At 43.2% G+C, this 16,600-nt stretch overlaps 1 protein-coding gene across 1 annotated transcript in view; it reads left to right on the top strand.

The window, feature by feature from the left end:
* CHSY1 (chondroitin sulfate synthase 1) overlaps nt 1-16,600 on the top strand; it is a 95,144-nt gene that overhangs the window by 28,278 nt on the left and 50,266 nt on the right. The window lies entirely within an intron of this gene.

Here is a 16,600-nt window from a genome sequence, read left to right as displayed (position 1 = left end):
TTCGTCATGTGTAGCTTGGCCCGGTGTTACTGGACTCTTTACTACATGGCAGAATGGGGATTTGAACCTGGTTCTCCCAGATCCCAATCTGACACTCTAAACACTGCACAACACTGGCTCTCAACTGCATGCTTGCATATTAGTTGTGAACAAAGTCACATTTAAACAATAAACATGTGTATGTCTACAGTATACACAGAAAATATTCATTATTGCTATAGTTTGTTTTACATCATCATCACATTCTGAATGAGCAACATTTTGTCTTAAATGACACTTCGGTCACTCCAGAAGAGAAAATGGCTGTGTGGTGTAGTGGTTAGAGTGGTGGACTAGGCTCTGGGAGGCCAAGGTGTTTGAATCTCCACTCTGCACTGACAGGCACTGGCATTAGCTTTTGCAGGCCAATGAAAAAGCATGTTAACTGCTAGAGAAGGATATGTTCAAAATAACACCAAGCCGAGTTGAAGCCGGTGAGTGGAGGAAAGGAAGAAATTCCAGAGGTGCTGTTAAAAATAAACAAAACGGTGCCACAGCCGACTCTGCTTGGGCTGTTGAGGGCATATCTCACAAAGAGCCAAAGGCCGTATCTTTCTGAAAAAGAGCCTTATTCCTGCGGGATCAGCACAAAGGGGGTTTTGTAGCCGCTTCGTTGCACATCTGTTTTGGTTTCTTATGCCGCAAGAAGTACAGGCTTTTCCAAAGCCAAAATTTTCTTGAAGCTGATAAAGCACTAGAAGAGAAGTCCATGCACCCTGTTTAATAGCCCCTCAATCACCAACAACACAAAAAACCCTGACAGTATTATCCCCAATATTAGAGTGGCCAGCATCCAGGTAGTGGCTGGAGATCTCCTGATATTACAACTGATCTCGAGGTCACAGGCATCATTCCTCTGGAGAAAATGGCAACTTTGGAGGGTGGAGTCTATGGCACTATACCCCGGTGAGGCCTGTCCCCTCCCCAAACTCCACCCTCTCCAGGTCCCCCCCCCCCAGGGATTTCTTAACCCAGAGCTGGCAATCCTACCAAGTATATGTATTTTTTCCTAAGGGCCAATTCATGCTTCCAGGCCAAGCCTTATTTCAATGGTCTGGACGTCAGGTTCACTACGGTAGACTGTGTCTACTCTGCTAGCTCTTAGAGATGCAGTGTGTGTAGTGGTTAGCATGTCAGGCTAGAATCTTGGAGACCGCAGTTCAAATCCCCACTCTATCATGGACTCTTGCTGGGTGACCAGGGGCCACTCACACATTCTATGCCTAGCCTACCTCACTGGGTTGTTGTGAAGGTAAAATGGAAGTGAGGAGAGTGATGTAAGCCACTTTGGGTTCCTGTTAGGCGAAAAGGTGGTGTATAAATGAAGTAAATAAATATCTAGCCTCTCAAACATTCGTATTGCCCTCTTCCTTCCACATGGAAGGTCTGATAATTTGTGGTCTCTGTGCTCTGAATCCTGGGTACAATTATACGTTGTAAATAACACAGGACCACTGCTGAAAATGGCAGTCTTGTGTCACATTCCCACATTGTATTCAGTAATGTAGTAAAATTTGCCTCCTTTCCTTCTGTAATTATACGGCCTGTGCCAGGTGGCAGTCAAAGTTGTTGGGCTGAGGGGAGGGAAAAATATCATGTGATGAAGTCAGGCCATAAAGCATGTTCCGCAAGGCCAGGAGAGAGCACAACGTGGGGCTGTTGTTTTCTGCAGCAGTCCTGGATTTCTTGTAACGTATTATTTTGCCCTTAGACACATCTGTTTTGTTTCTCCCTATATTTTGAGAGTCCCAATACTTTGCTCACAAAAAAAGAGAGCAATTGCTGGTGTAAAGAACAATCCAAACACTGCACACTCTCAGGCAAAAAAAAGAACTAACATAACATTTGAGAATTCTGTGGAACTACATAAATATAGTTTGGCCTGTTCTGACGTTGAGAATTCTAGTTTTCCTGGGTAAAAAAATCTGGAATGTTGGAACGTTGTACAGTGTTGTTGTTTGTGCATGTCTGTGTTGAACCTGACAAGCAAGCACAGGACCAATGGTTTGTAACTCAGTGTTGAGTCATGTGCACATCCAGTCATGGAAGAGGGCAAAGGTTAACTGCTTTAATGAGGAGGTTTTAATTTAGAACTTTAGCCAGGCAGGCGGCATAATTAAAAGTCTTTTGCATGGCTCAAGCCCTCAACTTTTTATAGCAAAGAAAATGCCAAAGCGCCTAGAAGCTGCTCTTCTCACTCTCTCTCTCTCTCTCTCTCTCTCTCTCTCTCTCTCTCTCACACACACACACACACACACACACACACACACACACAACTACTGCAGACTCCCTGGGCTGGGCGCACATCTGTTCCTTGGACTGTAAGTTCATCATTAAAGCCGCCTCTGTGGTTTACTGCCACGTGGGAGATCTAGCACTGCCAGAAGAGAGACAGTGGAAGGAAATGAAGAGGTTTGAGTGGGCTGAGAACCATTCTTACCATACCAACTTACTCTTTAAAAAAAGAACAGCCAACAAAGGTTTCTTAAGTTGGTATAGCAAGGGTAAACCCGTGTTCAAAAGTGCAGGCCTTGATTATAAGGGGTATGGGCTGGGTCTTTCCTTCAGCTTAAAAGTTAGAACAATATGAGCACCTTGGCCAAATTTTAACAGGAAAGAATTTTGAACCTGATCGTGTGTTAAGTAGATCCTGTTCTACTATTGCTTCAGGTACCAGTTAGATCCTGGCAGCTAAAGAATTGGCAGGTTACTCCAAATCTGTATAGGAATTTGGGCTTTTCTACCTTTGGGTGGTTTGGGCTGAGTCAACAGTGATGATACAAACCATAACTGGCAGAGATTCTTTGCCAGGAATTGGACTCTAGGCCAGCAGTGTTTTTCTCCTTTGATCCTCTGTGTCATGTCTGAGACCCATCCATGCCAGTGCTAATGCTGTTTAAATCAATGGTTCATGCTGGACCTTGATATCCTATTACCAGTGCCATAACTATTTCTGTTCAATTCTTTCACAGAATCATTGCAGGTGTTTATCTAGCAAACTGTAGAAACTTTCAGTCCTCACAACCTTGTATACTATTCACTACTGTTCATTGCTATGTCTTGCTTTCCAGCAACTCAACTTGATATTGCAAATATGTGAGATGTTCTCACACAGAGTGCCCACCAAAATCATGTTTATTGTTGGGAGGGGGAAGGAGCAAATGTGTGTGTTAAGAAGAAGGGTTTCCCCACAGGTTCCCATTCCTGTCAATTTTTACTCTAGCTGCTTAGATGCTTACCTTGCTTCTGAGTAGTCCTATGGACATATATATGGAAATGATTTGATTTCTGAATAAAACCATTTAACCAAGAGCCTGGATTTCTTGCTGCAATGGTACAGGGATCTGTCTACCATATCCTGTCATCCATAGCCTGACACTCTGGTCCAAATTGTTCACCCTTCCAAACATCTTTGTCACCTGCCCTTTTACTTCCTGCCAGTAATATACAACCAAAGCTCTCTTTCCCGTTTTATGCCGGTCCTGATTGGCTTCTCCTTTCTCCAATTCCCTGTCTCTGCTGCTCATTGTTTCCACAGATCTCTATATTTTCAGGCCACTTTATTTCTTCACCCATTCTATTTCTTGATCAGCCTCCTTTCTTCCGCATTCCTGAATAACACCTGTTGGTTTTAAGCATTGTGAAGTGTCTTTAGAACCTTCTTTGTCTCATTTTCTTCTTTCTCTCTCCAGGCTCTTTGTCTTTGGGCCCTTTGTTTCCCTATTCATTTACTCCTTTTCTCCCTCACTTTTCTCCCTAGCAGGGACCCAGATTAGCTTAAAACATTTGCCTCTTCTCCATTTTATCTTCACAACCCTGAGAGGTAGGTTAAGCTGAGTGTGTGTAACTGGCCCATGATCACCCAACAAGCTTCTGTGTCAGAGTAGGGATTCAAACCTGGGTCTCCCAGATCCTAGTTTGACATTCTAACTACCTACACCACGCTGAATCCCTCTGTCCCAGAACTTTGTCCCAGTTCTTCCCTGATCTTGCATGATGGTTTAATTTGAGACCAACTGCCAATTCCCTCACAGCAACTGGACTGCAACCTGCTTTTTCCCCAAGCTACTGAACATTCCATGACATCACACTGGCACAGCCAATCAGTGCAAAGGCTTCACCGCCACAAGTACAGTAGAATATATATGAATGAACATAGCTGTTGACAACATGGTTACTAAATAGATAGTATATTATGAAATCCCAAAGAGAATATCCTTAGCTTTCTGCTTCCTTATTTCCCCGTGTCAGACCAAGGCCATTGTGGTCTATGTAAGAGACCCCCTGGTCCTTAGATGTGGTTTCACATCCCCCTTCAACTGTGGAGTGGTCTTGGGGCAAAGTTCACTTTGAGCTCCAGTTACCCATCTGTAAAATGGTTTATTTTTATTGTGTAGACTGTAAGCCTACTGGTCAGTTTTGTTTTATCGTTTTATACGGTTTTAAAAAAAATGGTTTAGGCAAAGAAATATCCACTGTTGTTGCTATCACTGTTTCTTCCTGGCTATCAGCATTCACGATCATACAGAGATTAACTGGAGTTGAAGTTATTAGAGGCTTCCATTTAGACTGTGCCAGAAAACTAGGCTTATTTTAAATCCAGGTTTTGGATTCTGGTGAGATTAGAGCCCCCGATAAGCAGAATGGTGGTTACTGTCCCTGCCAATGTAACATTTAGCTGTGGTTGACATGGGAGGGAGAAAATCATTCTGGGAAAGAGAGGCAGGGGGCCTGCAGTCTTGTCTGCAGCTACATCTGCACCAGCACTTTTGAGCTACTTCGAGAAATCAATTTGATCTCCGAGTGAGTAATAATTAAGCAAGAGGTTCTATCAAAACAGAAAACTGGCTTATTTTTTCCGAGGAAGCAACAGCCATAGGTCTTCCTGGAGAGAAAGGAGAAGGGACGTAGGTGCAGGGGTGGAATGTCATCGATCTCATGCAGAAAACTTGAGACTTGTAGCCGTAAGCGGATACTGCTCACTAGGCGATTCCTAGCGAACTGATTTCTAGGAAACACGACACAAAAGCGCCTCTGTTTGCTGTGGCTGTGAAGTCCCTTCTCTGGCCAACGCACAGTCATGCCAGCCAGTCGCAACGAAGAGAGATGCGTAAGAGTAACAGATCTGTTACTGTGCAGAACTCCTGGCTGTTGCCCCCTTAAGCTGGAGCAAAACTCTCTGGCTGAATTCTGAATGAATGATTGCTCTACTTGACAACTGTTCTCTTTTAATAGGGGGAAACACATGATGGGGGTGGCGGCGGCTGCCTTTTAAACTTTCTTTTCATTTTCCCTTGTGTTGGCGGAATGCAGAACAGATTGGCGTGCAATATCTATGAATCAGATTGCATTTTAAAAGACCCTTAAGGCAGATATTGGTCGAATCCACATTCACCCATTACCCGCATGTTTATCGGATATCTTCCGTTTGCCTCCAATCCGCGATTTTTTCCTCTTTGTTCACATTCCTGCTTCCAATCGTCTTTCTCGCGCGTCCCTCCGGTCACACGGCCGCTCGAAAACCGCTTTTTTGGGCGGGACCTTTTTTTCCCGCCCATTTTTTAAAAATTTTTTGAGCGCACTTTTCCGTTATTTCGATCTTGCCTTATAAAGAAACATCATTGAAGATAATGATGCCTCTCTTTCCCCCACTGACAGCACTGATGGCTCTCTCCCGTTTCTTTTTTGGAAATTTGGAAGCATGTGGGAAGCTTTCGTGGGCATTTCCTATGCAGGACAGTTCAGTGCCTGAATTTTACTGAAGTTTCACTTCCTTGGAGTGTCATTATTTTGATATTTCATAATTTCGATATTACAGTAATATAAAATAAAAAAAATAAAAAACAGTTAAAAAGGAAGTTTCGCGAGTCCGTTCTGAGGGTGGATTCACCCCAAAATGATTTTTCAAACTACCAGATTTGATTCAGAAACAGCATAATCAATAAATCCAATGCTATGAAGTCAAAAACAGTCTTTTGCAGACTACGGAGCACTTGCAAGTTGAATCAGCCAATAGGAACTCTCAGAACGGCCGGAGAGACAGGAAGGGGGGTGGTTTTTTAAAAAAACCATGTAAATTGCGCATTGGCCCGTTCACGGCCACCGTGAAACTCCCGTTGAAAACCTGTGACCACATATTCGGGAGAAATGCGAATGAAATGCGTCTGTTTAATGAGGTAATGTGACCGGCACTCGGGATTGCGTGGGGAATGCGGGGAACATGCGACTTAGAATGAGTAATGTGGATTTGACCATTGTCTCTTATTGCTATTGAAATAATGTGTTTGAAAAGCCTCGGAATCTAAAGATTTAAAAGTAAAAATAATGTGTGTGTGAGAGCACAACCGAGCACACACACACATGCTGATAAATGACATTTCAAGAGATGAAAAATTGTAAGGTAGTTTCTCAGCTTTGGGCAAAATGAAATTTTTAGAGCTAGTAGAACTACTGCCAATTTAATTTATTAATGAGCGGCTGTCTAATTGTTATTTTGGTCTTTGTTTTTATTCTGCTGGAAAATTGAGCCTTTTAAAAAAAAATCAAAGCGTGCAGCTTCTGTTTGCCAGAAACTCTGTATATAGGAGTAGTATATTTTTGAGGGGAAGGCCATCCAACTCTCATGAACCCATGAAGCTGTCTTAATTCTGAGAGCCAAGCTACAAGTGACGCCTGACACAGGTTGGACACTTGTCAGCTTCCCTCAAGTTTTGATGGGAAATGTAGGCATCCTGGTCTTGCAGCTGTAATGGAGAGCCAAGCTGTAAAACCAGGACGGCTACATTTCTCAATATTCTAGAAGCGGCTGCAGATTTGACAAGGTTGGGAGCCCCCAGTGTAGCACATTTTCTTGGGGGAGGAAGTTGATTTTAATAATTAGCCACTATCCATTACTATGTGTTTTTTTCCTGAGCATTTCCTTTTTTTGAACTGTTTTTTCAACACACAGGTTTTACCGTGGATTGTAGAGTTAGGATTTACTCACGAACCATGATTTCCTAGCTGTAGATTCAACCGTTTATGACTGGGCCAACAAAACCGCCCATTCGAGAGTAGGATTGGCCTGTGTAATTAAAGACTTAACTGACTGAACACCGGTACATGTTTTGGCTTGATATGTTTTACTGTTTTGTCAAGGAAATGGTACATGACTGCTGTGAAAATGATGAGAACTGCCTTGTTTGATCAGGCCAAAGTCCATCCCATCCAGAGTCAGACAGAGCCACGAAGGCTAGCTGCTGGACTCATTGCAGAGTTCTAGCCCAGGTCCATCTGGGTTGTGGACCTTTTGCCCAAGCAGTTCCATTGAGAGGTGGGCTATTATTGGGAACAGCAGTTTTCAGGTGTAATCTGATGAGCTCAGGGTTCATTGGAAGCTCACAGGGTTTCTCAATGAGAAGATCAGTTATGGCAGAGAAGCCTCCGTGAAACGATGGCCTGACCACCCCTTTATCTGTCATGTGCAGCTGGAGGATAGCATTAGGTGAACCTTATGATGTGGATGAAGTCCAACAGCGCACCATGTGAACTGAGTGTTCAACAGTGCCCCCTAGTCCTCTATAATGCAGAGGGATTCCTGGGAGATGATCAGGCGTTTCTCAGCTTAAAAGTCCACATGAAAAGTGTTCCTTGAAGGTAGATATTTGGAAAGGCATTGGTTTACACGGAGCAGTGAGTTCCACTGGGGAAATGAAGTAGATTCCAGTTTAATGGTTCATGCTCATGGCATGATGTTTGGAAGTTATCCTTGGTTACCGATTTATAGTCTTCAAGGATTATCATGCGAGGACAATCCCACTTTGTGCATAGTGTCAACCTTTAGGCTGCAAGCACCACAGGCATGGGAGAGCTTTGAGCTTCATGCCCTTCCACCCTCAGAACTTTGGGTCTGTCCTTTGCTGTCACATGGGCACCATCCTACATATGCTTGCATGCGCTTTCAAAGTTCTCTGGAGAGAAAACGTATGGAAGCCCAAAGCTTTGAAATTTCCATGTAACACTGCACGTACCCTTTCCAGGCTAGGGGTCTCAGGGAATTGGCCCCTTCTACCCAAACTTTTCCATATCGTATGCTGATGGAACCAAGAGACCATTCTGTCAAAGTGGTGCACGCACACAAGTTTTGTTCTGCTGCTGAATCAACTTCCTAAATCCAGATGTTGGATTTCTGTTTTAGGATAAGTTAAAGCAGGAACACCTTCTTGCTGTGATTTCTGTTTTGTTAAACAGGTCACAGACCGTATATTAAAATGGCAAAAATATTTTTCAGTGGTTCAATTGGTAGCAGATTTTCTCCAGATTTAAGTATCCACATAGTTGACCCTGTTGAGTATTACATATATTGATAAATAATAATTTGTATATTTTATTTATTGTTAAACTTGGAGTGTTGTTTTGTTTTAGGATACTGTAAATCCTTGTACATGTACATGAAACTTCCAGAGAGGACCAACCCCCCCCCCCTATAATTATCAGTGTGTGGCAGGGAAAGGATAAAGTTAAATGTAGATATTTTTGCCCCAAATGCCACCTTAAACTCCCTTGCATTTTTAGTTTCTCTGATTCGAAGCCACAAGAGTGGGTTCTTTCTTTCTTTCTTTCTTTCTTTCTTTCTTTCTTTCTTTCTTTCTTTCTTTCTTTCTTTCTTTCTTTTCCAGCATACAAGATGGTTTTGTCAAAAGTCTCCATCTGTTCCTTCCTGCTGATTTGAGCAACTTTTTTTTTAACACTCCTTAATTCTGAAAATCTTTTTTGGGCCCCATCATTTTTCTCTTTAAAATTTTTACTGGGCAAGATGTACTTGGCAGTCATTATTGAATTTAGCTTCCTGCACAGGTTTTGATGGATTTTTTCAAACTTCTAAGAATTTCAAATCTATATTTATTTCTACTCTCTTTTGGGGAGGAAAGCTTTCTGGATTCACGCAGTCTGGTCACTTCGTTTTTTTCTTACGTCTGTTGCCTCCTTCTGCTGACTGCTTCCCCTGGCCTCTTTTCTTTCTTCACATCTATGACTTGTTTTTTCCAGTTCCTTCCATCATTGTTGCTGTGCTGTTCTATTGTGGTCAAGGGGGAGGTTTCATCTTTATAAACAGAGTGTGCTTTATTCAGCACTACTAATAACATAGAAATTTGTGCCCTGATCTTATCTATAACAACTGGATGGCGGCAGTTATTTGAATGTAGGGTTCCCAGCTCCAAGTTGAGAAATTCCTGGAGGTTTGGGGGGTGGAGCCTGGAGTGGGCAAGGTTTGGGGAAGGGATGGGCCTCAGGGTGTTATAATGCCATAGATTCCACCATCCAAAGCAGCCACTTTCTCCAGGGGGACTGAGCTCTGTGGCCTGGAGATCTGTGGTAGTTCCAGGAGAGCTCCAGCCACCACCTGGAGGCTAACAACCCACAACAGTAAGGTCTACAAACCAACACAATATGATGAATTGTACAACACACAAATATGGCAAAAATTACCAATCATGCCCTGTTGAGCGCGTGGTGGCCCTCCTTCCTCCCTGCGGGCTTGGCGTCCTAGCTGCGGATCCTCCCGCCTGGGAGTTGGTCACTGGAACATGTTCGTCGGAAGACCACTGCGTTCAAGAAGAAAGGAATACATTCTACATTTTTAAGAGACTCTGGCCGTCGTCACACGGGCTTCTATTTAGCGCGAAAATGGCGCAATTTCCTGGCAAACACCCACCTTATTCCAACACTGATGCAATTTTCTTTCTTTCTGCTTTGTGCTTGATAGTTGCGATATTTTGCGCCTCAGTGTGAATACCTTACATCGATGTTTTTCGCCTCTCCACACCATAGGCCCACCCTTTTTTTCTCTCCTCAGTCCCAGAATCCATTTCTCCCGCGACTCCCCCTTTTTTTTGTAATAATGTCCTTATATTGCTATAACAACATCACACAATGAAAATTTTCTGCTGAAGAAAACAAGTAAAAATGATTGAATTGCCATTAGAGAAAGTTTTATTTTAACCCAAAACCACACCTCGCTAAAAATGGCCATGTTCAGTCATTTTCCGGGTTTTTTTTTAACATTATGATGTTATAGCGATATAATGCCTTTTTTTGTGTGTGGGAAAATTTTAAACTCCGCAATCATTCTATCCGACTTCTGCTTTCAGTTTTGCGTTACCGAGAGGATCTTAGGCGCGGAAGACTGCGGCCTCATCCAGCTGACAACAACTTCAGTTGTGTACACGGATTTCAGATTATTCAGGAAACAGCAGTAGATTAGGTAGCTTAATGTTATTCTGTTATAGCAGAATTAAACGCCAAAAAAAATTTTTTTTAAAGGGGGAGGAGCTGCTTCTGCACCCATGAGAGAGAACGGAACAGAGCGCTTAGGTGTGGACAGCTGGGAGCGTGAAGAAACGCGAGGTGACCCAAAGAAACGTTACTGTGCCGATATCAGTGATGACGCTATATGCTGTAAATTTAACGGAACAGATGCCCGTGTGATGACGGCCTCTATTGGGACGTTACCCCCTAGGGGAGGTTTGGCTTGTGCATTCTTTGTGTTGTTCTGGAATTCTAAAGGAGTTGGCATTATCAGCCTTGTTCAGAAGAACTTTATATAAAAATGTTTGGTAATTTTTGCCATATTTGTGTGTTGTACAATTCATCATATTGTGTTGGTTTGTAGACCTTACTGTTGTGGGTTGTTACCTACATACCCTTGTTACCACACAGTGTTGCCCTCTGTATTTGTTCTTACCACTCAGAGGCTGGCACGTCTATTTGAATGCCCTGTTGCCAGGTGAAGTGGCTAGAGTGGCATAGTAGTTTGAATCTTGGGAGACCTGTGGTTGTTGTGGATTTTCCGGGCTGTATGGCCGTGGTCTTGGCATTGTAGTTCCTGACGTTTCACCAGCAGCTGTGACTGGCATCTTCAGAGGTGTAGCACCGAAAGACAGAGATCTCTCAGTGTCACAGTGTGGAAAAGAAGTTGGCAGGTAATTTTCCAATGCCAACTGCAATGCCAAGACCACGGCTATACAGCCCGGAAAATCCACAACAACCATTGTTCTCCGGCTGTGAAAGCCCTCGGCAATACATTGGGAAACCTGTGTTCGAAACCCCACTCTGCAATGGAAGCTGACTGGGTGCCGTTAGCCCAATCTACCTCACAGGGTTGTTGTGAAGATAAAATCAAAAAGAGGAGAATTCCATGATCCACATTGGGTTCCCACTGAAGAGAAGAGTGGTGCATATATGAAGTAAGTAAATAAATAAATATTTAAAAATCACCAGTAAGCAGAAAACAAAGAGAGGCTGGGCACGGTTTTTGTTCCCAGGTACTGTGTTAGTTTTCTGTTTGCACAGATATTGGTTTGTTTTGCATTGAGGTGCATTCAAAAATAGCCCCCTTCCCCTACCAACCAAAACTGAAGTAGCATAATCCATTCTATAACTTTACTCTGCTGTATGTGTAGACTTAAAGCTTAAGTATTACTCATTTGGTCAAAAGTCTTCCTGGAATATTTTTTTAATCTGTTGTTTCAGATGTTGCTTCTGTTTTCTGGGAAGTGGTATCATTTATTTTGTTTTCTGCCTTTGTCATTTAGAAACCCAGTGATTATAGACGGTGGTCTGGTTTGTTAAATCTGTTGCATCCGTTTTAGCCAAGCAGCATATATATATATATAAGCAAAGATGTACCACAGAAGATGCGGTTTTAAAAACTTCCCGAAATCTGTCACTCCTTTTTTTCTTTCTGTATGGCAGAACAAAACCCATTCTAGCAAGATTGTGACTGAAGGCCCTCTTTTGGGGGGTTGGAATCTACAAGAAGGGGGTGTATGAAACTGCAGAATTAAAATAGATGTACACAGGTCTTGATGAAAATGATTTTCTTTCTGTCCGTTGTATCTGACGAAGCGAGCTCCGTGTTCTGAAAACTCACACTGGAATCATTGCTGCTAGTCTTTAAGGTGCCGGTGGATTTCTGTTTTGTCCTGTGGTTTGGAAACAGCATATCCCACCTGGCATTTTTAAAGGTGGCAAGGAAGGGGACCCTTTTCCCTCAAGCAACTGTCTGTGTATGCCTTCGTCAGGGGGGCCAGGCTTCACACTTTGGGAACGCTGCTCTCTGGTTGAAGCAGTGAAATTCTAATGGCTGCAGCTTGGGAGGAAGCCATAAATCTTTTTTAGAAATCCCCAAAGCCTAGGACAGCCATTCGGCCCATTAAAAAAAAGTGGTGACTTTATGGCCCAGCAATTGTGACTTTTATAGGGGCTTCCTGCCGTAATGGGTGTGCATGCTAAGAGTCCCTGTAAATGGAGAGGACACCCATTTCTCTTCACTCCTGGCATATCTATGGAGAAGTTTTATACCGAGTCAGACCTTTAGTTAGCCTGGCCCAGTGGTGTCTGTTTTGGCCAGCAGCGGAGCCTTTTTCCAATGCCCAGTAATTATAATCCTTTAATAGGAAAGATGCTAGGAGGAGGCATGAGGGTTTTTTGCATACAAAGCATTTATTTATTAAACCACTTTTATACCCTCTTGTAACAAGCCTGAAACACGCGCTGTAACCTGAGACACTCTCTGCCTGTTGTCTTTTTGGCTGGCCCTGATACAAAGTCTTGGACGCATGGGCCAATATGTGTGATTGCCCTGGCCTGGATAGCCCAGGCCAGCCTGATCTCATCAAATCTTGGAAGCTAAGCTGGGTCAGCCTTGGTTCGTAATTGGATGGGAGACCTCCAAAGAAGACCAGGTTCACTATGCAGAGGCAGGTAATGGTAAAACCACTTCTTCTAGTCTCTTGCCTTGAAAACCCCCAGAAGGGGGTCACCATGAGTCAGCTGTGGCTTCACAGCGCTTTCCATCACCACCAGTATGAGGGACTACAACTTTTTTCTACCCTTATATTTCTTTTATATTAGTTGCACTGTGATGCCCCCCCCCCTCCAAAAAAACCTCTGGGAATTACAGTTTTGTTCAGAAAATTATTTTTTTCCTTTAATTTTTTTTTAAATTTCACGTAAAAAAGTACACAAATATAAACACAATTTGTCCCCTGAAGAATGTAAAAGAACATGCTAGCTTCAGACATAAAGACAGTCAAAGAGAAAACCAAAGTCTATAGTCTTCTCTGTGCTAGCATCCCTCTGAGGGCCAAGCTACAAGTGACAAATGACACTTGAACAGCAAGTGGATTGAGTGAAGGGCAAGTGAACAGGGAGAAATACCGTTCAAGTGTCATTCGTCACTTGTAGTTTGGCCCTGAGTTCCAAATAATCAAAGACAGGATTCTAAATTTCTTTGTTACTTTTTTCTACCTTCATACTGCTTTTATATTAGTTGCGGTGTAATGCATGCTCCCCCCCTCAAAAAAACCTTCTGGGCACTACAGTTTCATTCAGAAAATTATTTAAGATCCTTAGCTGCCCCTAGGCTTGCCAATTTCCAGGTGGGGCCTTTCATTCTCCCAGAATGCCAACTAATCTCCAGACTATAGACATCCCCTGAAAATGGCTGCTTTGGAGGGTGGACTCTATGGTATTATACTCCACTGAGGTCCCTCCCCCAAACCTGCCTATCACAGGCTCCACCCCCAAATCTGCAGACATTTCCCAACCTGGAGGTGGCAATTCATGACCTCCCATTCTTGAAAAAAACTACACTTTGCAAGGAAGAAGAAATTACTGTTAGTCTGAAGTATAGAAGTATGCCCTGAGTGATCAAACACTGTTTCTATTCTGTTTTCTCTCTGTCTTACATTTTTAGCCTGCCTTCTCCCATGATTATCCTCACAAGAATCCTGTAAGGTAGGCCAAGATGAGCGAGAGCTAAAGAGCGATCCGAAGCAGGTCTCTGAATCTTATGTAGGTCTGTTCAGTGGAGCTGACTCCCAGGAACCTGCTGTTACTGTTCAAGGTTGCTATATGTTTATTTTAGTACATTTTTATTCTACCTTTCCTCCAACGAGATCACAGAGGATGATCTTCTTCCATTTTATCCTCACAACAACCCTGTGTGGTAGGTTAGGCTAGAAGAGAGTGACTGGATCAGGGTCACCCAGCGAGCTTCCATAGCACAGTGAGGGTTTGAACTGGGGTCCAAGCTACACATGACGAATGACACTTGAACGGCAAGTGGATTGAGTGGAGGGCAAGTGAACAGGGAGAAATACACTTGCTGTTCAAGTGTCATTCGTCATGTGTAGCTTGGCCCAAAGTGTTCCATATCCTAGTCCAACACTCTAACCACTACATCACACTAGCCCTTTTCATGACTGCGCCAAGATCTGAATGCAGGTTTTCCTCAGTTTTATTCTTAACGTTTTAACCACTGAGCTACACTGACATCCCAGCGGTCTTATACGGCAACTTACTCCATCGCCCAGAAAGGATGTCTCTTTCAGAGCTTTTCCTGACTTACGCCTTGTTTCAAACCCATTAATCACTGCGTGTCCTCTCTCCTCTGTTTGAAGTTGCAGCTGAAATATTTTCAGCTCTTCTTTTCAGTTTGTGTAACAGATTCCCTTTCAAGCTTGCTGCTCCGTTTATCCCGCTCTTCACCTCCCCCTACCCGCTTTCACAAAAATAGATAGGCTTCTGTCCAAACAACCTCCTCTTCTCACACAGAGACTCTCTTCTTATGAGCAGATAGGCGTGTATTGGTTACGCGTCTGTCTCTTTTTAAAAAGTTCCCTTTGTATGTGGAAAGTAGCAAATGCTGTCTTGAGAATAATCCATCTGAGGCTCTGAAGGTGCCTTCCCCTTAAAACCAAAGAGGCCAATGGCTATCTAAGCTCTGCAAAAATTAATTTTTTAATTTGAGGATAAAAATTCCCAAATTTGATTGAAATTAAATTTTGGGGTGCTCTGCGTAGTAATTTTGTCAGGTTTATGCCAAGAGTGCCAAAATGTGTGGCGCTGAAGCATGCCGGGAAAAAGTAAGCCACCCCATGGAATGTGTCCATCTCTGCCCAATTAGAATGGAGAAAAGTTTCTGCCAACTCTTCTTGGTTAGACAATATAACCACGACACCACACTAGTTATCATTTGACCATGTGCTGCATCACCCCCCCCCCGACCAATGCATAATTCAGGGGAGGATATTCAGTACACACGAAAATTCTGGAGCAGAGCCTGGAGCCCCAGAAATATCACCCATTAACCAGAAATCCCAGTACCATCTTAACATCCTAACTGGGCAAAGTGGAGAGCAGAATAGTATTAACTAGGTTATTTCCAAATTAGAAGGAATCCCTGCCCGTTGTTCTGGGAAATAAGGAACTACTTTGGGTTCCTAATGGGAAGGGAATAAAGTGGTCTTGCAGCTTGACTCTCTGACTGCTGTCCAATTGACTTTTAAACTGTCACTTGTCCAACATTCCGCCAAGCTGCCTACATTTCCCATCAAAACTTGAGGGAAGCTGACAAGTGTCCAACCTGTGTCAGGCGTCACTTGTGGTCCCGCTCTGATTAAACAATTAATGGATTGGATCAATGATGTGCAAGCTAAAACATAAAAGGGCTTGGTGCATTTTCCACCCTCTTTATTATGGTCCATGGAAATTGGTTGTACAGGATCTTGCACAAACAAAAACACAAGTGGGGAATACAATAAATTTGATTTGGTGCAGGCAGCTAAAAAGTACCGAGTCATTACTGCAAGCACCGAGTCATTACTGACTCGTGGGGGGACATCGCATCATGGCGTTTTCTTGGCAGACTTTTGTTATGGGGTGGTTTGCCATTGCCTCCCCCAGTCATCTACACTTTACCCCCAGATAACCGGGTATTCATTTTATCGACCTCGGAAGGATGGAAGGCTGAGTCAACCTTGAGCTGGCTACCTGAACCCAGCTTCCGCCAGGATCGAACTCAGGTCATGAGCAGAGCTTGGGCTGCAGTACTGCAGCTTACCACTCTGCACCACGGGGCTCCTACTGCGATCTTTTTTATTTCCATTTCCAGTTGTACAAGAGCTCTAGCACAATCAGAAATCTTGCATGGGCTCCAATCCATAGAAAGAAAGACAGCAGGCTGCTATCAAAAGCTTGGGATGATTCCAATATTGGTGCAGGCATGACTTGCCGATTGCACAGATGTTCCTTCGAACCATGGCTCATTCTTAGACATCTGGAAGTTTTTGAATGCTACTAGATTCGAGGTCTGCAAGTGAAGCAATTTTTTGCAGACAGAGAATTATTTGTTTGTTGTGAGCATTTTTGCTCCTGCTCTCTGGCCCAGACAAGAATGCAGCTTTTTCTGTAAACATTTTATATAAACATTAAGGGTTGTCCATGTATTTGTGAAATTTCCAACATAGTGAATTTGAGATGTTTATGACAAATGGGAGGAAGGAGCTTCCTTTTCCTTAAGGAAGTGTCAGGAACACTTCAGACTCATCACAGTTTGGAATTTGGTTGCTCTCTGGCAGATGTTGCAAACTGTACATTACTCTGGGGATAGAGTTTGGTAGTCTTCGCTCTATGCTACAACTCATTGTGCATTGGTTTCTAATCCAGATGGGCTCTAAATGTGCTTCTCCGTAGTCTCCCTGCACAGTTGAATTTACAGAGCGGCAGGTCTCTAAAG

Source organism: Eublepharis macularius, chromosome 18 (assembly GCF_028583425.1).
Source record: "Eublepharis macularius isolate TG4126 chromosome 18, MPM_Emac_v1.0, whole genome shotgun sequence".
NCBI classification, from domain to species: Eukaryota; Metazoa; Chordata; class Lepidosauria; order Squamata; family Eublepharidae; genus Eublepharis; species Eublepharis macularius.
Note: the sequence above shows the minus strand (reverse complement) of the source record. Positions and strands in the feature narration are given on the sequence as shown.